At 34.0% G+C, this 27,454-nt stretch overlaps 1 protein-coding gene across 4 annotated transcripts in view; it reads left to right on the forward strand.

Annotated features, from left to right (window-relative positions):
* Positions 1 to 27,454, forward strand: part of LOC141454290 (uncharacterized) — a 215,025-nt gene that overhangs the window by 137,931 nt on the left and 49,640 nt on the right. The window lies entirely within an intron of this gene.

Genomic DNA, 27,454 nt, shown 5'->3' on the forward strand with positions numbered 1-27,454 from the left:
GGTACCGCATTTGCTTGTTGCAACAGCCGTTGCAGTTGTAAATTCCAATAAAAGATTAAAAAATAAAATAAAATTCTTAGTAAGAGTTGGAATAAGTTTTTTATTGATAGCTGATATCTTATGACATTAATTTTTTTCTAACTAATTCGTTTATTTATTTTTAGTGCCTTCTTTTTGTTATCTCTGATTAACTTATCATTTCCATCACCGTTTTTTTTGGCTCAGATGTTTACATCAAGTGAGTAATATTCTTGTGGCAGGAAACAACATCTTATAGAATGAATAATTGGTGTGAAAATTCGACTTATTATCGAGTGATTCCAGTTACCATCCTGCTCATATCAAACACACAAAAGGAACGTCTCCTTTAAAGTCAATTCTAAAAGTGGGAGGTGATGACAGCACTTCTCCTTATCATTAGTTAGATAAAGTAAAAAGAATCAGTATCCACTTTTTTTTTTTTGTTCAATTTCCTCCCTTTTTGGTAGGAAAGTTTCAGATCTTACAAAAATTTTGAATCCTTAAAGGAGCCATTTATTGAGAATCATTACCTCTTTGTGTTTATTCAATAACAATGCAAACAACCTGTGTATTCCAAGTATTTAGAAAGATCTATCGGTCTAATTGATATACGATTGAATACGTGAGCTAATTATTTATAATGTTCTTGTTAAACATGAATGTTTTTTTTAATGTTGTCTTCAAAGTTCTTCTGAAAGCAAATGCCGCGTTAGTGAGATTGTTACCTTTCTAAGAAGAAACCTTTATTCACGGGAGGTTTAGGTCTTTTAAGAAATAGCAAAAGTGTAACTTAATGTTAACATTAATCGTCATTGAGGAAGGAAGTGGTACGCCATCCAAAGCCACTCTGGTTGCAATATTGCTGACCAAAGAAAAGCAACCAGCAACATACGACCTAGGGCAGAGATGTCAAACTGGCGGGGCTCCGCAAGTAATATTTTTGTGGCCCACTTTTTTCTGAAATAAAAATGAAAATAGAAAATATTATTATGAAGAAAAGCTTCTGAGAGATAGATGCACTAGCGTAGACACAATTCCCTAAGTTAACCCCCCTTTAACTACAGAAGAAGAGTATACACATGGCCCACTGCCTTACCTGAAGACCTTGCGGGCGTGTATAAACACGCTGACTCAGTTCCGGTGACGTTTGGAAGCGATATGTCTGCCACTCTAAATGGAATTCCAGAATGCTTCGGTATTAAAAGACAAAAAGAAGTAGAAATTCCCAAAATATATTCTTACGTTCTCAGTCTTTGAATCCAGATTCAGAAAACTTGTACCGAGAGAAATCGCTGGCCAAGTTTCGAGGTAAAAAAGAATAATTTTCGTTTTATAAATACAATTATACAGGGTGAACCAGTAAGTAATGTAATGTAATTTTTAAAGTAGATTGGCCTAAATTAAGGAAGTCAAAGGTTACAAATTGCACTTTAAACATTTACTTCTGATCTCACTGAAATATTTGAGAAATATTTTAAACAAGTCTAACAGATCAGGGAATTTTATTTATATGTTAAGATGCCTAGTTGAATTGGTTAATTCCAGATTCCGATATAAGGATTATTGGGTTAGTGGGTTCAAAGGGTTGTTAAAGGTTATACACATTCTTATCTTTTTCAACAGTGCAGTTATGTGTGAAATTGTGATTTGGAGTAAATACAAACTATATGAATTTTTGTTTAAGTACTTGTTTAAAATATTTCCTAACATTTTCTCAAATATTTCAGTAAGTTCAGAAGTAAATGTTTAAAGTGCAATTTGTAACCTTTGACTTCCTTATTTTAAGACAGCCTACTTTAAAAATTGACTACTGGTCCATCTAAAAGAGTTTTCAATGAATTAAACAACTTGATAACTAACACTGTTGAGTGCTCGTGAACACGTTTTCTTGCAAAACAAACGTAACTTCTTTTACGAAGATAAAAGGAATCCTGGAAAATGATATACCGTTAGAAAGCTCATTAGACAAGGAAACTTTTATAAAAAGTGCCAGCACCTAGGTCTGATAATGATCACGTAAGGGCCTAATGAGTTTTCTTAAAAATTTCGATTACTTTATTTTTCCAGCATTCGGAGGAAGATTGAGGCTGTTTGGAGAACAACTTATGCTTCAAAATGGTGTCAATTTTTAGAAAATTTATCTGTCTTTCTAACCTTGTCATCAGAATTGAATTCGGACTAAAACTTTCTGAGTAATAACATTTTGATTGCAAAAAAGTAATGATTTTAGGGGGAAAAAAATGTAAAGTGACGTCACTCAAGAACAGTGGAAAATATGAAGTTGGCCAATACGTCATTGAACTCCACTTTAGGTGTAACTACATACAGTAGGCCTATGGACAGTACTTACTGGTTCACCCTGTATAGTGTTTTAATTATCGTATCCATATTCTTGAATCCTCACTTCAGAATACAAACTTAACAAGATTTGTAAACTTGATGTGGCCCGCGTGAATCTTGCCTGCAGCACCAATTGGCCCGTGTTTTAATTGAGTTTGGCACCCCTGTACTAGGGCGATTCTAGGACGAGAATCTGGTCTCGGTCTTGAGCCACCTAAGATGCACAGCTGTCCTTACAAATCGAGCTTACCATCTAAGCTCCACTGGCAACTAATCCTATCCAATGATCCTGAACCTAGCCTCCTTCCACCTTAAACAAACCGCCATATGGGAGTTTCCTCCTCCGATTCACGAATTCAGTAAAAAATCAGAGTAAATTAGCCTCATTTTGAAGAGTTGTGACCTTAAACCACAATACTCGGTGAGGAAACCGTTTAGATATTTGAGAGAGGTCCTCCCTTAGAAACTATACATTTATCTTACTAACGGTCCTAGTAGGGGCAGTGTTTATTAAAAGAATTATTAATGTAACTAGTGTCTAAAGTTCATGGAAAAAGCCAACAATAAGCGCCATTGTTTACTTAAAAGTGACGTCAACTGGTTAAACTCCGACCACGGTTAACAATAGCTTTAAGGTCGCTGGGAAAATGAATGAATGCACGCACTAGTCAAAACGGGCATGCATGACAATAATTTTTCGCTCATAGGCGTGATCTATTGGGTTGTGGTTCAAACAAAACAATTAGAGATTTAAATTTATCAAAGGAAATTCATGCATTACTTAGTTGCGAACTAATTTTTGTTTATATTTCACTGAACTTAGTGCTTCAGGTGGTTTAAATTGATTTATTGTGAGATTGGTACTTTATTTTGCTGCGTTGATCACTAATAATAATTCATCTTATGGCTTTCAATTGTTCTTGTGTACAGTTAAGTACGCCGGCATCAATTTCTTTTTACTTTATTTATATAATTATTTCATGACGTGGCCAATGAAATAAGTACCATGTATGCACAATTAAATCCAGATTATTGTATTTTAAACAACTTAAGAAGTTCTAAAACTTAGGTAGATAAAAGTTTTGTGTTAAGCAACCAAAAGACTGCATCCTTAGGGTCAAATTTCTGAACACTCCACCAGAACTCGTTTATTTACGAAGGAGCTTCGTTTAAAGTGCTAGAGAAGACATACTCGTAGATGAGTAAAATTCTGAATGTTATAGTTCAAGTTAGAATTTAGGATTTTGTTTTTGAACAAAATTGACATTTAACCTCCATTACCTTACACAGTAATGTAATCAATAGATACATTTAAAATTCTTTCTTATGTTTTTGAGTGTCACTTGGTTTGAATCTTTTAGTGTGGTTTTTATTAATTATAGTGCATTATCCGGCCATAATCAATGAATGCACTTGATCAAAAAAGCATGCTTAATTCTATATTTTACATAATTTTGGATTCCGCAGCAGACGGTTCTACCTTGCCGTAAAATCTGCTGAATTTATTTACTTTTGTATAAATTATGTTAATAATAAAACATTATTATTATTTTATGATTTAAGGCGCGTCAACATCTGAGGTTATTGGCGCCCGGAGCTTTTTTTTTTAGTGCACTGCCGGCCTCCGGACAGTGTTCTCTCGTTACACTGTCCATCACCGGACAGTGAGATGTAAGAAGCTCCTAGAAAGAGAAAATGGGTCAGCTTTTTTTAACAGTTATAAATGAAAAATACATAAAAAAATAACCAAAATACATAAATTTCCCTTAAAAACATAATAATACGATAATTAAGTAAGTTGAAAAGAAAGCCTGAAATTTTAACCATTAGCAGCTGGATTCGAACTCGGGACCTCCGCTTGGGAATCCAATACGTTAACCACATAGCTAATCCCTTCCCTTTATAATTACATATTATTATTATTATTATTAATTTTGGGTTCCGGGAGATTTCAGGCTTTCTTGTAAACTTACTTAATTATCGTATTATTATGTTTTTAAGGGAAATTTATGTATTTTCGTTACTTTTTATGTATTTTTCATTTATGACTTGTTTATTGAATCATTCTATATTCTTAGTTTTGTTATTTGTTTAGCAGAAGCTAACTCACTTTTATTTATTTTATCTATAGATCTAATAAAAATAAACTACGATTATTAGTTGGCAAAAGTTATGTCAAACTAGTCTTCTTTGTACAGCTAGGAACCCAATTCTGCGTAGATCGATGATTACTACCTATTTTGAAAGATTCTTCCAGATTTTCTGGGTCCTTAATTCTAAAGAAATATCCTCCAAATGGATAAATAAGTTTAAACTTACTGCGCTTTAAGTTTTTTTTGTTTTGTTTTTGCATTTTTATTGTTATTGTTTTTGTAAAGTGATGTTTTGGTATACTTAGAAATGCGATCTTACCAAACTCTAATAATAATAATAAAAATTGTTTTTAATCAAGGACCTTGAGTCCTTAAATCCTGCGAGTACTCCAGTTCGAAACTTTTTCTAGATCTACGTAGAAGGAACTTTATAATACGATTGATTTTATTTTATTTTTTCTATTAAATTGGTGACTAAATAGTTTGTAGTGAAGTAGAGGGGAGAACAGCCTGATACAGAACAATTAGCATAATTAAATAAACAATTCGTTCACATCTTGACATTCATAAATATTCATGTGTTATGTAAACACTATTTAAACAAAGGTGGGTTCCTGGTAGATCGACCTTGATACCCATTATGTAGATTCCCCTACGAGCAGGCTATTTGTTACAATGGTATTGTTTAAATACGTAGTTACCCTAAATTAATAAATAGTATTTACACAAATTCTGAACCAGAAACCAAAAAGAATCAATTATTACATAATTACAAGATCTCAAATTTGGAACTTAATGAAGTTGATGTGACTATTTTTGCCCTTGTCTTCATATTCTGTAATTTCTCCATAGGTCTATAATTTTTTGCTTGCTTACTTAACAAGTTTTTTGGAAAAGTCATTGATTAAAAGAATATTTCATAATAATATTAGTTATTTAATAATAGATTTAACCCTCTGTAACAGTTTCAGGAGATGGGATCGAATATTTGAAACTTTGATCGAAAATGACACTTTAAAACAGTCTTTCTCAAAGTGGGCAATAACTAATAATAATTCTTGTAGACGCTGGAGGCCTACAAGAGGGTGGTAAAGGGCCTATAGAAAATTGGGGAGGTGCTGGAGCAGTTTAGGGAGGCAATGGCTGATTTGTTATTGATATATTTGTTTTTTGATTATTTAGTTGTTTCGTTAATTGTGGCTACAAAAGCCAATCCTGCAATTGTATCCTGGATTATGGTCGATTTGTTCAAGGATTTTTGATAGCATTTCCAACGTGAGCAACGCTGCTGACTAGAAAGAGAAATCGTTTCTGTAATATCTCTACTATTACAAGAGAGAACTCTAGAATTATTCCAGATATTCTTTATTAGCGTTTTATACAATTTTGAATTTCACTCAACTCAACATATGTTATTATTATCACATGGCAATTAAACTAGTAAGTAAACAACAGTATAACAGTTTGCATGTTTAACGCGGTGACTTACCGCTATTTTTTGAAAACAAGCCAGTAGAGGGAAACGCCTTTGACAATTTGTATATCCGCTGCCATTCTGATAGCACTCCGCTTTTGCATTATTTTTAATATCGGAGGCTAAAAATTGAGTTTGGAGATGCTTTTTCTAAGGGGATCGCATCCTTGGCTTTACGATCCACGATTTCATTTCCTCTCAGACCTGTGTGGCCCTTAATCCAGATTAAATGTACCCAATTTGCCTTTTCTTAGAATACTATTTAATAATTGGGAAGTTTCTAAGATTAAAGCGGGTGCATTATTTCCGAAATTTTATAGTTTTTGGAGAACACTTTTGCTGTCAGTGAGAATTAAAACAAGGGATTCGTCTATTGAATCTACATACTTTAAACTTTGAAATACTGCAAATAATTCGGCTGTGAATATGGAAGCGAACTTATTTAATTTGAATTGTAAGGTGAGGTCAGCGGAAAGATCAATCATTGCACCTCCCATCCCGTCTTGATTTAGAAAATATTTCATTCAAATTAAAACAAATATTTCAATTTAAATTTTCAAACTAATCTAATTTGAAGAATGAATCTGATGATTTTTAAAATTGTTAACATCAGGCTTAAGTAGAGGGAAAATGGCGGTTCAGGCGCACCTAAATTGTGCCAGATCCAAACACCTGGTTTTGCTGTGAAATGGGGCCCTTATAACTCCCACTGTAAACAACAGATTATTCGTATGAAATTTTTGTGCTCTTACACACCCTGTTTTACTGTGTAATATGCTATAGTTTTCTTGAGTACAGATCCATTAATTGAGAAAATATTGAGAGTTGAAATTTTTGTGGGTCATGGTTTTGCTGTGAAATGGGGCCGTTATAATTCCAACAGAAAACAACAGATTATTCATATGAAATTTTGTGCTCTTATACACTCTGTTTTACTGTGTAATATGCTATAGTTTTCTTGAGTACAGATCCATTAATTGAGAAGATATTGAGAGTTGAAATTTTTGTGGGTCATGGTTTTGCCGTGAAGTGGGGCCCTTATAATTCCAACAGAAAACAACAGATTATTCATATGAAATTTTGTGCTCCTACACACTCTGTTTTACTGAGTAGTATGCTATAGTTTTCTTGAGTACAGATCTATTAGTTGAGAAGATATTGAGAGTTGAAATTTTTGTGGGTCATGGTTTTGCTGGGAAATGGGGCCCTTATAATTCCAACAGAAAACAACAGATTATTCATATGAAATTTGGTGCTCTTATACACTCTGTTTTACTGTGTAATATGCTATAGTTTTCTTGAGTACAGATCCATTAATTGAAAAGATATTGAGAGTTGAAATTTTTGTGGGTCATGGTTTTGCTGTGAAATGGGGCCCTTATAATTCCAACAGAAAACAACAGATTATTCATATGAAATTTTGTGCTCTTACACACTCTGTTTTACTGAGTAGTATGCTATAGTTTTCTTGAGTACAGATCCATTAATTGAGAAGATATTGAGAGTTGAAATTTTTGTGGGTCATGGTTTTGCTGTGAAATGGGGCCCTTATAATTCCAACAGAAAACAACAAATTATTCATATGAAATTTTGTGCTCTTATACACTCTGTTTTACTGAATAGTATGCTATAGTCATCTTGAGTACAGATCTATTAGTTGAGAAGATATTGAGAATTGAAATTTTTTTGGGTCATGGTTTTCCTGTGAAATTGGGCCCTTATAATTCCCGCCGAAAACAACAGATTATTCATATGAAATTTTGTGCTCTTATACACTCTGTTTTACTGAGTAGTATGCTATAGTTTTCTTGAGTACAGATCTATTAGTTGAGAAGATATTGAGAGTTGAAATTTTTGTGGGTCATGGTTTTGCTGTGAAATGGGGCCCTTATAATTCCCACAGTAAACAACAGATTATTCGTATGAAATTTTGTGCTCTTACACACACTGTTTTACTGAGTAGTATGCTATAGATTTGTTGAGTACAGATCCATTAATTGAGAAGATATTGAGAGTTGAAATTTTTGTGGGTCATGGTTTTGCTGTGAAATGGGGCCCTTATAATTCCCGCCGAAAACAACAGATTATTCATATGAAATTTTGTGCTCTTACACACACTGTTTTACTGAGTAGTATGCTATAGTTTTGTTGAGTACAGATCCATTAATTGAGAAGATATTGAGAGTTGAAATTTTTGTGGGTCATGGTTTTGCTGTGAAATTGGGCCCTTATAATTCCCGCCGAAAACAACAGATTATTCATATGAAATTTTGTGCTCCTACACACTCTGTTTTACTGAGTAGTATGCTATAGTTTTCTTGAGTACAGATCTATTAGTTGAGAAGATATTGAGAATTAAAAATTTTTTGGGTCATGGTTTTGCTGTGAAATTGGGCCCTTATAATTTCTACAGTAAACAACAGATTATTCGTATGAAATTTTGTGCTCTTACACACACTGTTTTACTGAGCAGTATGCTATAGTTTTGTTGAGTACAGATCCATTAATTGAGAAGATATTGAGAGTTGAAATTTTTTTAGGTCATGGTTTTGCTGTGAAATTGGGTTCTTATAATTCCCACAGTAAACAACAGATTATTCGTATGAAATTTTGTGCTCTTACACACACTGTTTTACTGAGTAGTATGCTGTAGTTTTTTTAAGTACAGATCTATTAGTTGAGAAGTTATTGAGAATTGAATTTTTTTTGGGTCATGGTTTTGCTGTGAAATGGGGCCCTTATAATTCCAACAGAAAACAACAGATTATTCACATGAAATTTTGTGCTCTTATACACTCTGTTTTACTGAATTGTATGCTATAGTTATCTTGAGTACAGATCTATTAGTTGAGAAGATATTGAGAATTGAAATTTTTTTGGGTCATGGTTTTGCTGTGAAATTGGGCCCTTATAAATCCCACAGTAAACAACAGATTATTCGTATGAATTTTTGTGCTCTTACACACACTGTTTTACTGAGTAGTGTACTATAGTTTTGTTGGGTACAGATCCATTAGTTGAGAAGATATTGAGAATTGAAATTTTTTTGGGTCATGGTTTTGCTGTGAAATTGGGCCCTTATAATTCCCACAGTAAACAACAGATTATTCGTATGAAATTTTGTGCTCTTACACACACTGTTTTACTGAGTAGTATGCTGTAGTTTTTTTAAGTACAGATCTATTAGTTGAGAAGTTATTGAGAATTGAATTTTTTTTGGGTCATGGTTTTGCTGTGAAATTGGGCCCTTATAATTCCCACAGAAAACAACATATTATTCATATGAAATTTTGTGCTCTTATACACTGTTTTACTGAGTAGTATGCTATAGTTTTCTTGAGTACAGATCTATTAGTTGAGAAGATATTGAGAATTGAAATTTTTTTGGGTCATGGTTTTCCTGTGAAATTGGGCCCTTTTAATTCCCGCCGAAAACAACAGATTATTCATAAGAAATTTTGTGCTCTTATACACTCTGTTTTACTGAGTAGTATGCTATAGTTTTCTTGAGTACAGATCTATTAGTTGAGAAGATATTGAGAGTTGAAATTTTTGTGGGTCATGGTTTTGCTGTGAAATTGGGCCCTTATAATTCCCACAGTAAACAACAGATTATTCGTATGAAATTTTGTGCTCTTACACACACTGTTTTACTGAGTAGTATGCTATAGTTTTGTTGAGTACAGATCCATTAATTGAGAAGATATTGAGAGTTGAAATTTTTGTGGGTCATGGTTTTGCTGTGAAATGGGGCCCTTATAATTCCCACAGTAAACAACAGATTATTGTATGAAATTTTGTGCTCTTACACACACTGTTTTACTGAGTAGTATACTATAGTTTTGTTGGGTACAGATCCATTAGTTGAGAAGATATTGAGAATTGAAATTTTTTTGGGTCATGGTTTTGCTGTGAAATTGGGCCCTTATAATTCCCACAGTAAACAACAGATTATTCGTATGAAATTTTGTGCTCTTACACACACTGTTTTACTGAGTAGTATGCTATAGTTTTGTTGAGTACAGATCCATTAATTGAGAAGATATTGAGAGTTGAAATTTTTGTGGGTCATGGTTTTGCTGTGAAATTGGGCCCTTATAATTCCCACAGTAAACAACAGATCTTTCGTATGAAATTTTGTGCTCCTACACACTCTGTTTTACTGAGTAGTATGCTATAGTTTTCTTGAGTACAGATCTATTAGTTGAGAAGATATTGAGAATTAAAATTTTTTTGGGTCATAGTTTTGCTGTGATATTGGGCCCTTATAATTTTTACAGTAAACAACAGATTATTCGTATGAAATTTTGTGCTCTTACACACACTGTTTTACTGAGTAGTATGCTATAGTTTTGTTGAGTACAGATCCATTAATTGAGAAGATATTGAGAGTTGAAATTTTTGTGGGTCATGGTTTTGCTGTGAAATGGGGCCCTTATAATTCCAACAGAAAACAACAGATTATTCATATGAAATTTTGTGCTCTTATACACTCTGTTTTACTGAGTAGTATGCTATAGTTTTCTTGAGTACAGATCTATTAGTTGAGAAGATATTGAGAGTTGAAATTTTTGTGGGTCATGGTTTTGCTGTGAAATTGGGCCCTTATAATTCCCACAGTAAACAACAGATTATTCGTATAAAATTTTGTGCTCTTACACACACTGTTTTACTGAGTAGTATGCTATAGTTTTGTTGAGTACAGATCCATTAATTGAGAAGATATTGAGAGTTGAAATTTTTGTGGGTCATGGTTTTGCTGTGAAATGGGGCCCTTATAATTCCCACAGTAAACAACAGATTATTGTATGAAATTTTGTGCTCTTACACACACTGTTTTACTGAGTAGTATACTATAGTCTTGTTGGGTACAGATCCATTAGTTGAGAAGATATTGAGAATTGAAATTTTTTTGGGTCATGGTTTTGCTGTGAAATTGGGCCCTTATAATTCCCACAGTAAACAACAGATTATTCGTATGAAATTTTGTGCTCTTACACACACTGTTTTACTGAGTAGTATGCTGTAGTTTTTTTAAGTACAGATCTATTAGTTGAGAAGTTATTGAGAATTGAATTTTTTTTGGGTCATGGTTTTGCTGTGAAATTGGGCCCTTATAATTCCCACAGAAAACAACATATTATTCATATGAAATTTTGTGCTCTTATACACTGTTTTACTGAGTAGTATGCTATAGTTTTCTTGAGTACAGATCTATTAGTTGAGAAGATATTGAGAATTGAAATTTTTTTGGGTCATGGTTTTCCTGTGAAATTGGGCCCTTTTAATTCCCGCCGAAAACAACAGATTATTCATAAGAAATTTTGTGCTCTTATACACTCTGTTTTACTGAATAGTATGCTATAGTTTTCTTGAGTACAGATCTATTAGTTGAGAAGATATTGAGAGTTGAAATTTTTGTGGGTCATGGTTTTGCTGTGAAATTGGGCCCTTATAATTCCCACAGTAAACAACAGATTATTCGTATGAAATTTTGTGCTCTTACACACACTGTTTTACTGAGTAGTATGCTATAGTTTTGTTGAGTACAGATCCATTAATTGAGAAGATATTGAGAGTTGAAATTTTTGTGGGTCATGGTTTTGCTGTGAAATGGGGCCCTTATAATTCCCACAGTAAACAACAGATTATTGTATGAAATTTTGTGCTCTTACACACACTGTTTTACTGAGTAGTATACTATAGTTTTGTTGGGTACAGATCCATTAGTTGAGAAGATATTGAGAATTGAAATTTTTTTGGGTCATGGTTTTGCTGTGAAATTGGGCCCTTATAATTCCCACAGTAAACAACAGATTATTCGTATGAAATTTTGTGCTCTTACACACACTGTTTTACTGAGTAGTATGCTATAGTTTTGTTGAGTACAGATCCATTAATTGAGAAGATATTGAGAGTTGAAATTTTTGTCGGTCATGGTTTTGCTGTGAAATTGGGCCCTTATAATTCCCACAGTAAACAACAGATCTTTCGTATGAAATTTTGTGCTCCTACACACTCTGTTTTACTGAGTAGTATGCTATAGTTTTCTTGAGTACAGATCTATTAGTTGAGAAGATATTGAGAATTAAAATTTTTTTGGGTCATAGTTTTGCTGTGATATTGGGCCCTTATAATTTTTACAGTAAACAACAGATTATTCGTATGAAATTTTGTGCTCTTACACACACTGTTTTACTGAGTAGTATGCTATAGTTTTGTTGAGTACAGATCCATTAATTGAGAAGATATTGAGAGTTGAAATTTTTGTGGGTCATGGTTTTGCTGTGAAATGGGGCCCTTATAATTCCAACAGAAAACAACAGATTATTCATATGAAATTTTGTGCTCTTATACACTCTGTTTTACTGAGTAGTATGCTATAGTTTTCTTGAGTACAGATCTATTAGTTGAGAAGATATTGAGAGTTGAAATTTTTGTGGGTCATGGTTTTGCTGTGAAATTGGGCCCTTATAATTCCCACAGTAAACAACAGATTATTCGTATAAAATTTTGTGCTCTTACACACACTGTTTTACTGAGTAGTATGCTATAGTTTTGTTGAGTACAGATCCATTAATTGAGAAGATATTGAGAGTTGAAATTTTTGTGGGTCATGGTTTTGCTGTGAAATGGGGCCCTTATAATTCCCACAGTAAACAACAGATTATTGTATGAAATTTTGTGCTCTTACACACACTGTTTTACTGAGTAGTATACTATAGTCTTGTTGGGTACAGATCCATTAGTTGAGAAGATATTGAGAATTGAAATTTTTTTGGGTCATGGTTTTGCTGTGAAATTGGGCCCTTATAATTCCCACAGTAAACAACAGATTATTCGTATGAAATTTTGTGCTCTTACACACACTGTTTTACTGAGTAGTATACTATAGTTTTGTTGAGTACAGATCCATTAATTGAGAAGATATTGAGAGTTGAAATTTTTTTAGGTCATGGTTTTGCTGTGAAATTGGGTTCTTATAATTCCCACAGTAAACAACAGATTATTCGTATGAAATTTTGTGCTCTTACACACACTGTTTTACTGAGTAGTATGCTGTAGTTTTTTTAAGTACAGATCTATTAGTTGAGAAGTTATTGAGAATTGAATTTTTTTTGGGTCATGGTTTTGCTGTGAAATTGGGCCCTTATAATTCCCAAAGAAAACAACAGATTATTCATATGAAATTTTGTGCTCTTATACACTGTTTTACTGAGTAGTATGCTATAGTTTTCTTGAGTACAGATCTATTAGTTGAGAAGATATTGAGAATTGAAATTTTTTTGGGTCATGGTTTTCCTGTGAAAATGGGCCCTTTTAATTCCCGCCGAAAACAACAGATTATTCATAAGAAATGTTGTGCTCTTATACACTCTGTTTTACTGAGTAGTATGCTATAGTTTTCTTGAGTACAGATCTATTAGTTGAGAAGATATTGAGAGTTGAAATTTTTGTGGGTCATGGTTTTGCTGTGAAATTGGGCCCTTATAATTCCCACAGTAAACAACAGATTATTCGTATGAAATTTTGTGCTCATACACACACTGTTTTACTGAGTAGTATGCTATAGTTTTGTTGAGTACAGATCCATTAATTGAGAAGATATTGAGAGTTGAAATTTTTGTGGGTCATGGTTTTGCTGTGAAATGGGGCCCTTATAATTCCCATAGTAAACAACAGATTATTGTATGAAATTTTGTGCTCTTATACACACTGTTTTACTGAGTAGTATACTATAGTTTTGTTGGGTACAGATCCATTAGTTGAGAAGATATTGAGAATTGAAATTTTTTTGGGTCATGGTTTTGCTGTGAAATTGGGCCCTTATAATTCCCACAGTAAACAACAGATTATTCGTATGAAATTTTGTGCTCTTACACACACTGTCTTACTGAGTAGTATGCTATAGTTTTGTTGAGTACAGATCCATTAATTGAGAAGATATTGAGAGTTGAAATTTTTGTGGGTCATGGTTTTGCTGTGAAATTGGGCCCTTATAATTCCCACAGTAAACAACAGATCTTTCGTATGAAATTTTGTGCTCCTACACACTCTGTTTTACTGAGTAGTATGCTATAGTTTTCTTGAGTACAGATCTATTAGTTGAGAAGATATTGAGAATTAAAATTTTTTTGGGTCATAGTTTTGCTGTGAAATTGGGCCCTTATAATTTTTACAGTAAACAACAGATTATTCGTATGAAATTTTGTGCTCTTACACACACTGTTTTACTGAGTAGTATGCTATAGTTTTGTTGAGTACAGATCCATTAATTGAGAAGATATTGAGAGTTGAAATTTTTGTGGGTCATGGTTTTGCTGTGAAATGGGGCCCTTATAATTCCAACAGAAAACAACAGATTATTCATATGAAATTTTGTGCTCTTATACACTCTGTTTTACTGAGTAGTATGCTATAGTTTTGTTGAGTACAGATCTATTAGTTGAGAAGATATTGAGAGTTGAAATTTTTGTGGGTCATGGTTTTGCTGTGAAATTGGGCCCTTATAATTCCCACAGTAAACAACAGATTATTCGTATAAAATTTTGTGCTCTTACACACACTGTTTTACTGAGTAGCATGCTATAGTTTTGTTGAGTACAGATCCATTAATTGAGAAGATATTGAGAGTTGAAATTTTTGTGGGTCATGGTTTTGCTGTGAAATGGGGCCCTTATAATTCCCACAGTAAACAACAGATTATTGTATGAAATTTTGTGCTCTTACACACACTGTTTTACTGAGTAGTATACTATAGTCTTGTTGGGTACAGATCCATTAGTTGAGAAGATATTGAGAATTGAAATTTTTTTGGGTCATGGTTTTGCTGTGAAATTGGGCCCTTATAATTCCCACAGTAAACAACAGATTATTCATATGAAATTTTGTGCTCTTATACACTCTGTTTTACTGAGTAGTATGCTATAGTTTTCTTGAGTACAGATCTATTAGTTGAGAAGATATTGAGAGTTGAAATTTTTGTGGGTCATGGTTTTGCTGTGAAATTGGGCCCTTATAATTCCCACAGTAAACAACAGATTATTCGTATGAAATTTTGTGCTCTTACACACACTGTTTTACTGAGTAGTATGCTATAGTTTTGTTGAGTACAGATCCATTAATTGAGAAGATATTGAGAATTAAAATTTTTTTGGGTCATAGTTTTGGTGTGAAATTGGGCCCTTATAATTTCTACAGTAAACAACAGATTATTCGTATGAAATTTTGTGCTCTTACACACACTGTTTTACTGAGTAGTATGCTATAGTTTTGTTGAGTACAGATCCATTAATTGAGAAGATATTGAGAGTTGAAATTTTTGTGGGTCATGGTTTTGCTGTGAAATGGGGCCCTTATATTTCCAACAGAAAACAACAGATTATTCATATGAAATTTTGTGCTCTTATACACTCTGTTTTACTGAGTAGTATGCTATAGTTTTCTTGAGTACAGATCTATTAGTTGAGAAGATATTGAGAGTTGAAATTTTTGTGGGTCATGGTTTTGCTGTGAAATTGGGCCCTTATAATTCCCACAGTAAACAACAGATTATTCGTATGAAATTTTGTGCTCTTACACACACTGTTTTACTGAGTAGTATGCTATAGTTTTGTTGAGTACAGATCCATTAATTGAGAAGATATTGAGATTTGAAATTTTTGTGGGTCATGGTTTTGCTGTGAAATGGGGCCCTTATAATTCCAACAGAAAACAACAGATTATTCATATGAAATTTTGTGCTCTTATACACTCTGTTTTACTGAGTAGTATGCTATAGTTTTCTTGAGTACAGATCTATTAGTTGAGAAGATTTTGAGAGTTGAAATTTTTGTGGGTCATGGTTTTGCTGTGAAATGGGGCCCTTATAATTCCCACAGTAAACAACAGATTATTCGTATGAAATTTTGTGCTCTTACACACACTGTTTTACTGAGTAGTATGCTATAGTTTTGTTGAGTACAGATCCATTAATTGAGAAGATATTGAGAGTTGAAATTTTTGTGGGTCATGGTTTTGCTGTGAAATGGGGCCCTTATAATTCCCACAGTAAACAACAGATTATTGTATGAAATTTTGTGCTCTTACACACACTGTTTTACTGAGTAGTATACTAGAGTTTTGTTGGGTACAGATCCTTTAGTTGAGAAGATATTGAGAATTGAAATTTTTTTGGGTCATGGTTTTGCTGTGAAATTGGGCCCTTATAATTCCCACAGTAAACAACAGATCGTTCGTATGCAATTTGGTGCTCTTACACACACTGTTTTACTGAGTAGTATACTATAGTTTTCTTGAGTACAGATCTATTAGTTGAGAAGATATTGAGAGTTGAAATTTTTGTGGGTCATGGTTTTGCTGTGAAATGGGGCCCTTATAATTCCCACAGTAAACAACAGATTATTGTATGAAATTTTGTGCTCTTACACACACTGTTTTACTGAGTAGTATACTATAGTCTTGTTGGGTACAGATCCATTAGTTGAGAAGATATTGAGAATTGAAATTTTTTTGGGTCATGGTTTTGCTGTGAAATTGGGCCCTTATAATTCCCACAGTAAACAACAGATTATTCGTATGAAATTTTGTGCTCTTACACACACTGTTTTACTGAGTAGTATACTATAGTTTTGTTGAGTACAGATCCATTAATTGAGAAGATATTGAGAGTTGAAATTTTTTTAGGTCATGGTTTTGCTGTGAAATTGGGTTCTTATAATTCCCACAGTAAACAACAGATTATTCGTATGAAATTTTGTGCTCTTACACACACTGTTTTACTGAGTAGTATGCTGTAGTTTTTTTAAGTACAGATCTATTAGTTGAGAAGTTATTGAGAATTGAATTTTTTTTGGGTCATGGTTTTGCTGTGAAATTGGGCCCTTATAATTCCCAAAGAAAACAACAGATTATTCATATGAAATTTTGTGCTCTTATACACTGTTTTACTGAGTAGTATGCTATAGTTTTCTTGAGTACAGATCTATTAGTTGAGAAGATATTGAGAATTGAAATTTTTTTGGGTCATGGTTTTCCTGTGAAAATGGGCCCTTTTAATTCCCGCCGAAAACAACAGATTATTCATAAGAAATGTTGTGCTCTTATACACTCTGTTTTACTGAGTAGTATGCTATAGTTTTCTTGAGTACAGATCTATTAGTTGAGAAGATATTGAGAGTTGAAATTTTTGTGGGTCATGGTTTTGCTGTGAAATTGGGCCCTTATAATTCCCACAGTAAACAACAGATTATTCGTATGAAATTTTGTGCTCATACACACACTGTTTTACTGAGTAGTATGCTATAGTTTTGTTGAGTACAGATCCATTAATTGAGAAGATATTGAGAGTTGAAATTTTTGTGGGTCATGGTTTTGCTGTGAAATGGGGCCCTTATAATTCCCATAGTAAACAACAGATTATTGTATGAAATTTTGTGCTCTTATACACACTGTTTTACTGAGTAGTATACTATAGTTTTGTTGGGTACAGATCCATTAGTTGAGAAGATATTGAGAATTGAAATTTTTTTGGGTCATGGTTTTGCTGTGAAATTGGGCCCTTATAATTCCCACAGTAAACAACAGATTATTCGTATGAAATTTTGTGCTCTTACACACACTGTCTTACTGAGTAGTATGCTATAGTTTTGTTGAGTACAGATCCATTAATTGAGAAGATATTGAGAGTTGAAATTTTTGTGGGTCATGGTTTTGCTGTGAAATTGGGCCCTTATAATTCCCACAGTAAACAACAGATCTTTCGTATGAAATTTTGTGCTCCTACACACTCTGTTTTACTGAGTAGTATGCTATAGTTTTCTTGAGTACAGATCTATTAGTTGAGAAGATATTGAGAATTAAAATTTTTTTGGGTCATAGTTTTGCTGTGAAATTGGGCCCTTATAATTTTTACAGTAAACAACAGATTATTCGTATGAAATTTTGTGCTCTTACACACACTGTTTTACTGAGTAGTATGCTATAGTTTTGTTGAGTACAGATCCATTAATTGAGAAGATATTGAGAGTTGAAATTTTTGTGGGTCATGGTTTTGCTGTGAAATGGGGCCCTTATAATTCCAACAGAAAACAACAGATTATTCATATGAAATTTTGTGCTCTTATACACTCTGTTTTACTGAGTAGTATGCTATAGTTTTGTTGAGTACAGATCTATTAGTTGAGAAGATATTGAGAGTTGAAATTTTTGTGGGTCATGGTTTTGCTGTGAAATTGGGCCCTTATAATTCCCACAGTAAACAACAGATTATTCGTATAAAATTTTGTGCTCTTACACACACTGTTTTACTGAGTAGCATGCTATAGTTTTGTTGAGTACAGATCCATTAATTGAGAAGATATTGAGAGTTGAAATTTTTGTGGGTCATGGTTTTGCTGTGAAATGGGGCCCTTATAATTCCCACAGTAAACAACAGATTATTGTATGAAATTTTGTGCTCTTACACACACTGTTTTACTGAGTAGTATACTATAGTCTTGTTGGGTACAGATCCATTAGTTGAGAAGATATTGAGAATTGAAATTTTTTTGGGTCATGGTTTTGCTGTGAAATTGGGCCCTTATAATTCCCACAGTAAACAACAGATTATTCATATGAAATTTTGTGCTCTTATACACTCTGTTTTACTGAGTAGTATGCTATAGTTTTCTTGAGTACAGATCTATTAGTTGAGAAGATATTGAGAGTTGAAATTTTTGTGGGTCATGGTTTTGCTGTGAAATTGGGCCCTTATAATTCCCACAGTAAACAACAGATTATTCGTATGAAATTTTGTGCTCTTACACACACTGTTTTACTGAGTAGTATGCTATAGTTTTGTTGAGTACAGATCCATTAATTGAGAAGATATTGAGAATTAAAATTTTTTTGGGTCATAGTTTTGGTGTGAAATTGGGCCCTTATAATTTCTACAGTAAACAACAGATTATTCGTATGAAATTTTGTGCTCTTACACACACTGTTTTACTGAGTAGTATGCTATAGTTTTGTTGAGTACAGATCCATTAATTGAGAAGATATTGAGAGTTGAAATTTTTGTGGGTCATGGTTTTGCTGTGAAATGGGGCCCTTATATTTCCAACAGAAAACAACAGATTATTCATATGAAATTTTGTGCTCTTATACACTCTGTTTTACTGAGTAGTATGCTATAGTTTTCTTGAGTACAGATCTATTAGTTGAGAAGATATTGAGAGTTGAAATTTTTGTGGGTCATGGTTTTGCTGTGAAATTGGGCCCTTATAATTCCCACAGTAAACAACAGATTATTCGTATGAAATTTTGTGCTCTTACACACACTGTTTTACTGAGTAGTATGCTATAGTTTTGTTGAGTACAGATCCATTAATTGAGAAGATATTGAGATTTGAAATTTTTGTGGGTCATGGTTTTGCTGTGAAATGGGGCCCTTATAATTCCAACAGAAAACAACAGATTATTCATATGAAATTTTGTGCTCTTATACACTCTGTTTTACTGAGTAGTATGCTATAGTTTTCTTGAGTACAGATCTATTAGTTGAGAAGATTTTGAGAGTTGAAATTTTTGTGGGTCATGGTTTTGCTGTGAAATGGGGCCCTTATAATTCCCACAGTAAACAACAGATTATTCGTATGAAATTTTGTGCTCTTACACACACTGTTTTACTGAGTAGTATGCTATAGTTTTGTTGAGTACAGATCCATTAATTGAGAAGATATTGAGAGTTGAAATTTTTGTGGGTCATGGTTTTGCTGTGAAATGGGGCCCTTATAATTCCCACAGTAAACAACAGATTATTGTATGAAATTTTGTGCTCTTACACACACTGTTTTACTGAGTAGTATACTAGAGTTTTGTTGGGTACAGATCCTTTAGTTGAGAAGATATTGAGAATTGAAATTTTTTTGGGTCATGGTTTTGCTGTGAAATTGGGCCCTTATAATTCCCACAGTAAACAACAGATCGTTCGTATGCAATTTGGTGCTCTTACACACACTGTTTTACTGAGTAGTATACTATAGTTTTCTTGAGTACAGATCTATTAGTTGAGAAGATATTGAGAGTTGAAATTTTTTTGGGTCATGGTTTTGCTGTGAAATTGGACCCATATAAAGTTCATAACTAACAACAAGATAACTCTGTAAATATTCTATGTACTAAAGAAGCTTCGAAAGAAGAGGTAAAATGGCTGATTTGCTAGCTCAAGAGACCATTAACAAAGAGAGATAGAAAAAATATAATTTTTAAGGTTGAATTTCATTGCTCTCATTAGAACAGCCTCATTTAAAATGTTAGTTTGAACTCAAAAACAGGATTAGACTCATATGGCACTCTGTTATTAAATTAAAGTAATGGTTGCGATTGTGATTCTTAAGATGTTGTAAAGTTGCAAAATTTTAGTAGACGCTAGAAAATAATTGATTCTCAAAGTGGGGCGGTAAATAAAATAAGTTTGAGAACCTCTGCTTTGGAGGGAATCTGTTCAATCTCCTATTCTGGAAGTACTCCAAATCGTATTTTCTGATAAAAATAAAAGTTTTACATTTTTTTCTGTTTGTAATCACAATAGAGTGGTTCAATAAACTTTTTTTGGAAGCAATTTTGGAGAGAATCTAAAAATTCTAGAACATTCTGTTCAGTAAAGTGGCATTTCCGGTCAGTTCAAATTTTTTTAAATTTGAAAATTTAGCCCAAAATTTGGTTTTTGGTTAACAGTATATTAATAGGTGGTGAGACAGTACAATTACCGTTATTACCACTTTAGTAGACAATTGACTGAACAACACTCTTCACCTAAAAGTGTTGTTATTCCAATTTCCCTTCGAAAAAGAAAGAAAATAAACTATTCAATAAACAAGTATTTCCGGTTGGAAGGTCTAAGCGGAAGATCGAATTTGAATTTTCTGTAATTTATTGTACAAAATCCGGGATTCAGGGTAACTCAAAACGGATATCTCAAGTTGCATCTCATAATTAAAAATCTGCATTATTTCCGTACATTCTCTTAAGAGAAATTAATAACTTTTAGAGAGATCTTAAGTGTTAAAGTATGCATTAATTATGAATTGACACTTGTTATAATGCAGTTCAAACTCTTTCAATAAGCAATTAATTGTTAAACAAACTAGCTGACAATGCGGTACTTTAATATTTGACGAGTTATGTAAATAAAAAAAAAAGAAGAAGCTAGCAAGGTGAATCATATTAAAGCAAATGATTCACCGCCAGCCAGTTCTTGGTAGCGGCCTCTGAGTTCGCTGATAGAGCGCACATCTGTATGAGTCATCAAGTCTCCCTCTACCTGCTAACCAGCTCACCGGGTCGTGCGCACCGGTCTGTGTAGGCAGACCCAAGTGGGTATGTCGGCCAGTTACTCAGCATACCATTCAATTTTGGAAACCCACTTCTTTTTTTTGGGGCTTTTTTTATTTTCTTACCTTTTGTTCATCACATTATCGCTTACACAGGAATTTCCTCAAATTCGCCTCGAGGAAAAGTCCAATCATGATGTGTAAAGCTTGTTTAGAAGGTTTACTAATTTCATTTTTGGGTTTTTCTTTTAAAACATTTTCCACGTCAACTTATTTTAAAGAATTCTTGAATAATTTTTCTTTTTAAGCCATAGCCAGTTTATTCATTCGAATTAGAATAGCCAGAATAACAACTATACTTGTTCATTTGGATTAGTCACAAAATCCATTATTATACGAAAGATTTTTATAACTTTTGATCCCAACAAAGAAAAAAAAACGGGTTAATAGAGGGAGATCCTAAAATTATGAACATTTTTTCTTAATTTGATTATATAGTTTCATAAGTTAAGGTAATAGCAATTTTTTCAGCGGACATTACGTCCAATTACCAAATTAAGTATCATACTCGGAGGAGAATAGCAAACATACTTTACTACAAAGTTCTCGATATTAAGCATTAAATAAAATCTAAAGTCTTGACCGGGGGAATCGAACCCACTAGCCAACAATACATCTTGGCATTGCAGGTCTCATCTTTAACGTTAAGGTGGCGCCTTCTATGTAATAATAATGTGATCTTGAACAGCTTTACTCGTTTTTTATTAGAAAAAATACTAGTAATGATGAAATTTGAACGTACCAATGTAACTTATTTACTTAAAAGATTGTTCTATATTTTAAGATTTTTTGAAAACGGCTTAAGAAATGAAATGACGGTGCTTCAAAAGACGTGTATAAGATTGTAACAGGTGACGAATCATGGATATATGCGTATAAACTGGAAACTAAACAGCAGTCGACTGTATTGGTGTTTCAAGATGAACCAAATCCAACAAAAGTTGTTCGCGCTCGAAGCACTTCGAAACAAATGGTCGCCTGTTTTTTTCGGAAATCTGGTCATGTGACAACAGTGCGGTCAATTCTGAATGGTACACAACGATTTGTTTGCCGCAAGTCTTCGATGAAATAAGGAAAACAAACAAGCGCCGTCGGATCATTCTTCATCAAGACAATGCCAGCTGTCACACATCTCGTCCTAACAACCGACTATTTGAGCACTCAAAAAATCGAATTAATGGGTCATCCGCCGCCATACAGTCCTGATTTGACACCAAATACTTCTTTCTGTTTCCGAACGTCAAGAATAAATTACGTGGACAACGATTTTCGTCGGCAGAAGAAGCCGTTGATCCATTCAAAAACCATGTTTTGGAGGTGTCTCAAGCGGAATGGAAAAAATGCTTTGACAAGTGGTTTGAACGCATGCAGAAGTGTATAGACCATAAAGGAGAATATTTTGGAAAACAATAAAGTCATTTTCAATGACAAATTACTGCTTTTTTATTATTAGGCTCAAAATATAAATAGTGCCCTTCGAACTAAAGGTAGTTGTTAGAAATGAAATGAGTGCATTCCCTCCAAAGCCATTTGTCTGTTAGTTACTGCCCTGTATTTTGGTGTACTGTTAGGAATGAAATGAGTGCATTCCCTCCAAAGCCATTTGTCTGTTAGTTACTGCCCTGTATTTTGGTGTACGGTTAGGAATGAAATGAGTGCATTCCCTCCAAAGCCAGTTGTCTGTTAGTTACTGCCCTGTATTTTGGTGTACGGTTAGGAATGAAATGAGTGCATTCCCTCCAAAGCCATTTGTCTGTTAGTTACTACCCTGTATTTTGGTGTACTGTTAGGAATGAAATGTATTGTTCAGATCGAATTTCAAGGGAAATTCTTCTTCAATTGGACATAGCTTTTCATTCAATGGGTAGTTCACTTGCTGGTAAATCGCTCCCAGGTTTTTCTGTAAACTTCTTATTGGTTGTGATGGGTTTCATTCATAATTTGAATATTCAGAGTTTTAGAATATTGATGAGTTATAACCTTGAGAATAGTAGTAGGTTTATTTTTGTAACCAATATTTTCTCTTGAAAATCAAAAGTTACTGATTTCATTAAGTTCTATTTCCCTTATTACAATACCCTGTCCCATAATCAGATCTGGGTTGTTGCAAAAAAATTACAGTTATAAAGGAGGGTTTGCCCCATAATATAAAGAAATTTTGGGAATTTTATATTTTATAGAAAAAGATAAAAAAAAATGGTCAAAGTTGGGTGTTTTTCAACGTTACGCTTTTTCGTGCTGTTTTTGACGATGAACCCTTATACAACTGTCCTACCGGACAGTTTTGATCATATGGTACGAGATTTTACAACTTAACCTTCCTCTGCTACAAGGCATTCTATCGCCATTTAATGTAAATATATCCATCCAGTAATGCTATAAAACTGTAAAATTGAATGTAACCCATTAGGTTGAAAAGAAAAAGCAGTGTTGAGAAAGAAAAAACACTATGGCGTCTTCTCTTGCGATAAACTCGCACCTGTATTAAAAAATTTAAAAGAAGAAAGGTTGTTGTTAGTGCGGAAGGAGGATAATTAAGTATATAATACTAATTTGCATGCGTGGGGACGGTTAGCATTCAGGGTTAGTTACACTAGATTCCGGTTAATGGTTGGCATTATAAGAAAAGCTGGCTAGCAAGGAAATGTACAGCTAGTGATGATCAGATTCCATATAGATGAATACTGTTTTGCATTCAAATACAATAAGATGACTAAGTAAAGTGAATGCCAATATCTTTGTGAAATTTTATAACGATGATTTTTGTAGGATGTAGTCAGTGTATAAGGGAACAAAATTTCGTACTAATATGTTGTTTACAGAGGGAGATATAGAGGGGCGCAAATATCAGAGCATGCCATGACCCAAAAAAATTTCAACACTCAATATCTTTTCGATTTATGGTCTTGTGCATATGAAACTATAGCTTATAAATGAGTAAAGTATAGTTCAGAGATGGCGTATCTTTTGAGCTCAGCATGTCAACATTTAAAAAAAATCTCTATCGTGACAAATGTGGTTCCGTTGAATAGAAATATTCAAATTTTAGATTAATCTAAGAAAAATCACTCGGAAAACGACTTATTTCCCGATATTAAGAAAAATACTAGCTTTACTGCCTTGGCAATATTTTTAGTAGAAAGGGGATGAAAAAATACATAAAAATGACCTATCGCGTGCTCTTCTTTCTCTTTGACAACATGTTAAAAAATTGAAATATGATTAATAAATACCAGATTTTGAAATGGCATAGCACCTTTAATTTTTAAGATATCGAATCTCGGTTTCTGGTTTCTTTCATTACTTTTTATACTCTTTAAAACTATGTATATGAAAATGGGGGTCAACTGCGAACCCTCACTTTTGGTCGCGCGACAGCAGCGTATGCGGGCAGGAATCTAAAATCAAGTCACATATTCTGAAACTAGAGGTGACGGGCAACAAATATTTCCTCTACCATTTTTCGCTCAGATCAACCTTTTAAGCATGAAATGCATTTGAGCCGTCTTAAAATGAACACCCTGTATAATAATTTTTTTTTGTCTCGGTCGATGCCTGTCACCAAAAATGAGTTCGCGTGTCCACTTCTAACACGCATGTCATAGGTTCGCCATCGTGAATGTAATGATTCACTAATGGTCACTCATTTTACAACCATTTTAATTGTTTAATGTCTTTCTTTTATACTTTACTAGTAAACTAGTAATGCCTATTTTTTTCAGGCACACTACCGAATTACGAGGGTCGTTTGAAAAGTCCGTGCAAAGTCAGAGAGATAGCACTACTGGCGCGTATCGAGGTTATGTTTAGTTAGTAGCATCTCTTGGAAGGACACACACCAAGTTTCAGCCAGATCGGTCTATTTCTTTGTGTTTGGCATTCGTTTGAATCGAGGAAGTCGAGTGATTTTCAAAAAATGGACGAAAAAGAATTTCGTTTGTTGATTAAACACTACTTTATGAAAGGCAAAACGCCTCAGGAGACTAAAGAGAAGCTTGATAAACATTATGGTGACTCTGCACCTTCGATTAGAACAGTTTATAAGTGGTTTCAAAATTTTCGGAGTGGCCATATGGGCACAAGTGACGCTGAACGTTCTGGACGCCCTGTTGAGGTTACTACTCCAGAAATCATTGATAAAATCCATGATATGGTGATGGATGACAGAAGAGTGAAGGTGCGTGAGATTTCCAGTGCTGTGGGCATCTCGAATGAACGGGTACATAATATTTTGAATCAACATTTGGACATGACAAAGCTATCCGCAAGATGGGTGCCGCGATTGCTCACGCTTGACCAAAAACGAAATCGTGTGAAGTGTTGCAAGGACGGTTTGCAGCTGTTCCAGAAGAATCCGCAGGACTTTAAGCGTCGTTTCGTCACTGTGGATGAAACATGGATACATCACTACACTCCTGAGACCAAAGAACAATCTAAACAATGGGTTACCAAGGGGGAATCTGCGCCAAAAAAGGCGAAGACCGTTCCTTCGGCCGGAAAGATTATGGCGACTGTCTTTTGGGATTCGCAAGGAATAATCCTCATCGACTATCTGGAAAAGGGTAAAACTATTACAGGTGCATATTATTCATCGTTATTGGACCGTTTGAAAACTGAGCTGCAAGAAAAACGCCCACGATTGGCCCACAAAAAAGTCCTTTTCCATCACGACAACGCACCAGCTCACACCTCAGCACTTGTGGTCGCAAAATTAATGAAAATAGGGTTCCAACTCGTTTCACATCCCCCCTATTCACCAGACAAGGCTCCCTCGGACTACTATTTGTTCCCCATTATGAAGAAATGGCTGGCGGGAAAAAGATTTTATTCAAACGAGGAGGTGATTGCAGAAACGAATGGCTATTTTTCAGACTTGGACAAATCCTATTATTCGGAAGGGATCAACAAACTAGAGCAGCGTTGGACGAAGTGTATAAGCCTAAAAGGAGACTATGTTGAAAAATAAAAAAGGTTTACCCCAAAAAATTAAGTAGTTTTTATTTTTGCACGGACTTTTCAAACGACCCTCGTAGGTGTCCTTTACTGACTAGCAAGTATACTCTATATAAATTTCTCATATTAAACATTAAATAAAATCCAACGCCTAGAGCTCGGAAATCGAACCGATTAAACCAACAATAGGTCTTAGTTTTGCGGGTCTCTAGCCTATAACCGCTCGGCTATCGACGGCGCCTCACTCAAAAACGAAGATTCACTGATAGTTGAAATTTTAAATGCTTAGATGACAATAGAAGTTATGACAGTAAATTTTTTGATCAAAATCTTTGTCACAATTCTCGTGAGTAATGAGATAGTTCAGTCTGGAAAATTCTAAATAATCCTTCCGAACAAAAACACAAAAGATAAGGACTGTTCATTACACAGAAATAACACTTTAGAGATAGTTTATTCTTTCCCTTTTCATTGGCGTACCCTAAATCGCATTTTTTTATTTTTATAGAAAGTTCAACATAAATCGTAGAAACATTTTATATGAAAATTTCAAAATATTTAAGAATCTATTCATTTAAATGCTCTAAATACACATATGTATTTATCTACACATCCGAGTAAGTGTTTTTTAAACGTTCATTTGAAAAATTTTGGTTTGAAGATTGATTTAAAGAGGGTTCTGGGGGAAATAATATTTCTAACTGAAATATTAGCGACACCTGAAAACAAAAATTTGTAGCAAGCCCCATGTGAACCGTCGCGTAAACATCTAAACTTTAGTTAGCGTTGCCAACTGCCCTTTTTTGGTAAGGACAGTCCTTTTTTTAACACCTGGTTGTCCTTGTCCTTTCTTAAAGGGACACCTTTTGCCCTTTTTTCAGATATTGTTCACACAAATCTTAATTTATTTTATTGTATTTTTGATTAAAGTTCTGACTTCTGAGACTTCTTCATTTGGCGTGTTGTTTTTCTGTTCTAACTGAACTAAATAGGTCAACAGGTTATTGGATGTATCGATGAACTTTTCATGAATAAGTATGTAAGATATAAATGTACCCAGGCCAGATTACAGACAGGGGGAGAGGGGACTTTTCCCCGGGGCCCGGAGCCGGAGTCTCTGCATGTACACCTAAAACAAAAGGAAAACGAATGATATGTATTCCCAAAATCCTGCCGACGGCCCTGAATGTACCCAATTT

This window comes from Rhodnius prolixus, unplaced genomic scaffold (assembly GCF_049639745.1).
Source record: "Rhodnius prolixus isolate KJV_2025 unplaced genomic scaffold, Rpr scaffold_9, whole genome shotgun sequence".
NCBI classification, from domain to species: domain Eukaryota; kingdom Metazoa; phylum Arthropoda; class Insecta; order Hemiptera; family Reduviidae; genus Rhodnius; species Rhodnius prolixus.